Genomic DNA, 3,673 nt, shown 5'->3' on the forward strand with positions numbered 1-3,673 from the left:
CTTCCGTCATACACTCCTTGTTTGGCTTTTTCCCAGTGCCTAAGCTGACCTTTTCTGTTCCCTTTTTTGGTGTTAGGGAAGAGTCAGATGGCTTCCCCAACCCCGCATTCTCCAGCCTGCCTTTTTCTCAGCTTAATCAGTCTCCAGCTGCCCAAGTGTCCCAGGCAGACCCTGGGTTCCGGCCAACGGTGGCCGCCCCCATCCCAGGGCTCCAGGCCGGCCGGATGGGCAGCTGGTACTGGAAATGGCCTTGATAGGAGATTCCCCCCCTTTCCGGTGCTCAACCACTTCCTCTCTGACAGAGCACGCAGTCTCTAGAAGGTTCTGCTGCGGGGACTGAGAGACATGGGCTGGGCCCTTGTCTGTTGTTCTCCAGTGTCCTGTAGTAGCAGACACTGCCAGGGGGAGGGGGGAAAGGGGGTCCTCCTTGGCACCCTTGGGGCTTCCCTGGTGGCTCAGATGATAAAGAATCTGCCTGCAATGCAGAAGACCCAGGTTCCATCCCTGGGTCAGGAAGATTCCCTGAAGAAGGGAATGGCTACCCACTCCAGTATTCTTGCCTGCTGAATTCCATGGAAAGAGGAGCCTGGCAGACTGTAGTCCATGGAGTCGCAAAGAGTCAGACACGACTGAATGATTAATACTTTCACTTTTCACTTTTTTTTCCCTTAGCACCCAGTCCCTTGCCTCCGTCCTGACAGCACCCCCTGGTCCCCAGCCCATAGCTAGACGGGGTAGACCCCATCCCAGCTCCACATAGGCCCTGATTGGTTTAAGCCAGTTACTACGGCTCATCCTGTGGTTGTTGTGATTGGTTCAGGGATAGTCACCTGACTTAGGTTGGGCCAATCACAGCAACCGCCTCTCCTTGAGGTCTCCAGGAGGGTAGACTTTCTCTCCATTGGACCTGAAAAGAAGCAAGTAGACCCAGACCTGAGTGGAGGACATACTGAGATCCCCAGGGGAGAGCCAGCCTGGGAAAGGAGCAAATGTGACCACGTAGAGCTGACAGATGGAGGCAGAGAAACCAGGTCCTGTCACCCTGCTTGCCTGACTGAATCAAGCTTTGCTTGAAACCTCAAAAACCCCTGTGCTTTTGGGTTACTATATAGCCCATAGATTTTAGTCTTTAAAAGCCCCCATTGTTGTCCAGTTGACAAGTCGTGTCTGCCTCTTTGAGACCCCATGGACTGCAGCACCCCAAGCTTCTCTGTCCCTCACCACCTCCCGGAGTTTGCCCAAGTTCATGTCCATTGAATTGGTGATGCCATCCAACCATTTCATCTTCTGTTCCCCTCTTCTCCTTCTGCCTTCTATCTTTCTCAACATCAGGGTCTTTTCCAATGAGTCAGTTCTTTGTATCAGGTGGCCAAAGTATTGAAGCTTCAGCTTAAATTGCTCCTATATGTTGGGTTTTCCTTGGTTCTTCCTTGGAATCCAGAAATCCTGAATAAGGCCTGTAGAATGATGAGGGCCAGGCCTCGAGTCCTTTTCCTGCATATCCCACTCACAGGACAGAGCCCAGGATCCAGCCCAGCACCAAAAATGTCCCTGCCCCATCCTTAGTCTCAGAGCCAGAAGAACATTTACAGGCCTTAAGTCCAGGGCCCCCCATTTTTCAGATGGGAGCACTGAGGCTCATCACTCCTCACCCTTTTCCGTTCTACTGAGTTCTTGCTGGAGGCCTCAGACAGATGGGAGGAGCTGAGGATGCAGCCATGCTGAGTCTCCAGGCCTCTCCACCCCCAACTCCAGGTCCTCTGGGGAGGTGGGCTGTATTCTATATTGCTACCACTACAGTGGGCCTGGCATGCACACAGAATGTAAACAGCTCTCACTGGGGTACTCTCAGTAGTCTACAGGGTCAAGGCCAAGACTTTACCCTGACATCTGAGACTCAATCCCTTCTCTCTTTTCTTCTTCATCCTCTCTACTCCTCCCTTGAGCCAAGGAGGGGAAACTTGTTGCCAACGTGCAGGCCTTGTCCCTGCAAAAATCTGTTGGATATCGCTGAGCCGACGGGTTGCATCACTTTAAAGTCATGACCGTGAATCTCTAGGCTTTTGGTATTTGTTCCAACTAACTATTTTCTGCATCATTAAATAAAAGCTTAAGACAACAACATTTTATTATCTCACAAGGATTCTGTGGGTCATGGGTTTGGGAGGGTCTCATCTGTGTTGCTCAGGGTCTCACTAAGTGGCTGAGGCTGGAACATCTGAGCCCTGACTGGGCATCCCTCTCCCTCCATGGACTTAGAGACTCTCCAGGTTGTCTCTTCATGGGCTAGCTTGGGCTTCCTTACAGTATGGCAGCTCAGGGCTCCGGCCTGGGTATCCTACAAGACAGAAGCTCTTCTCATGTAGCTTCAGAAGGGTTGTACTGTTGTTCCACCCATTCCATCAGTAATGAGTAAGTCACAAGCCTGCCCAGGTTCAAGTGGAGGAAAATTCGACTCCATTTCTTAGTGGAGGCATGGAAGGTTCTAGAAGAGCTTGTGGGGTGGGAGATGTTCCCATCTTGGGAAAAATGCGATCGGCCAGTGTGGATGGGTGATGCTGACACTTTTTTCTGGTCTGCTTGCTTTCCCCTTCATGGGAGAGGGTTCTTTCTCACCTTCTCCTCCTTCTGCACATATCCAGGGCCCTCTTCCCTTATTTATGACCCATGATCTTGCTGCTTTTTCACTGAAATAACAGAAGGAATCATGGGAGAATGCCCACATGCTCCTACAACCTGGCCCCACACCCGCTCACACTGACGTCCCCCTGGTCTTGTGGTTGGAGTATCTGAGAGTCTCCCTAAGGCCCACCTGAGCCCTGGATTTTATCCCCTTCTTGCAATTTGCATCCCTTCTCGCACCACCAATTTCCTCTCTTCCAGGAAAACTCTTCAGAAGAGAATGCTAATTCTTCTCCTGTCTTAAAAACAAAAAAGAAAATGAGTCAAACCCTAAAACAACCCTGTCTTCACCCCAACACTCAGGTTTGCTGCTCCCAGGCCTGCCCTCACATTTGCAATGCCCGGGAGAAGAGCACAGGAGAGAGGCCCACATACCCGAAATATCAAAATGATGTAAACACATGAGCTAGCTGTTAACTCACACCTGTTCTTTCTTTCTACTTGAGAAGCTGATCTTCTTAATGAAGCGTCTGGGTTCAGAACTCTCCCACTCCTTGAATGGTCGCAGGGGACAACCAGCCTCGGCCTTGGCACTTGCCCTGGTTCCCAGCCCAGCTCCCTTCTTTCTCACCCCTGGCTCCACCCACACCTTGAATGGCCCTGAGCACCTGTGTGTGGACACCTATCTCAGACCAAGCTCTGTCCAATGCCTCCTGCCTCCGCCCCGACCCCTGCAGCAAACAGTTGTCCCCTGGACACCCCTTGAGAAGAGGCCCACGCAGGGCTCTCTGAGCCTCTTGTCTGGATTTCAGGTGGCACAGTGGCTCCCCTCTTCAGCAACACCCCTAAGAAGCGTTGGCTTCACTTGCCCTTTTGACTTCCTTTCCTCTATTCTTTTTCAAACCCTCTCTTTCCTAAAAGGCTTGCCCCCATCGCTTGCAGGAACCATATCTCTCGTGTCCATCCACTTGCATGCTGCTAAAGGCTGAGCACCTTGGCTGAGGACCAGCCCCCCTCTCCGCCCTGCTCTCCTGGGCCCCCACCTCTCTGG

The 3,673-nt window shown here is 51.9% G+C and overlaps 1 long non-coding RNA gene across 2 annotated transcripts; it reads right to left on the reverse strand.

The window, feature by feature from the left end:
- Positions 1–856: 856 nt before the first annotated feature.
- Positions 857–3,182, reverse strand: LOC129641314 (uncharacterized). Of its 2 annotated transcripts, none has more exons than XR_008709301.1 (3): positions 3,107–3,182; positions 2,813–2,921; positions 857–2,687 (listed from the first exon to the last, which is right to left on the reverse strand). It is a non-coding gene; the product is annotated as an uncharacterized LOC129641314 (long non-coding RNA). The 2 variants fall into 2 exon arrangements; XR_008709300.1 differs by having other exon boundaries at positions 3,058–3,158.
- Between the last annotated feature and the right edge of the window lie 491 nt (positions 3,183–3,673).

This window comes from Bubalus kerabau, chromosome 1 (genome assembly GCF_029407905.1).
Source record: "Bubalus kerabau isolate K-KA32 ecotype Philippines breed swamp buffalo chromosome 1, PCC_UOA_SB_1v2, whole genome shotgun sequence".
Lineage (NCBI taxonomy): Eukaryota > Metazoa > Chordata > Mammalia > Artiodactyla > Bovidae > Bubalus > Bubalus kerabau.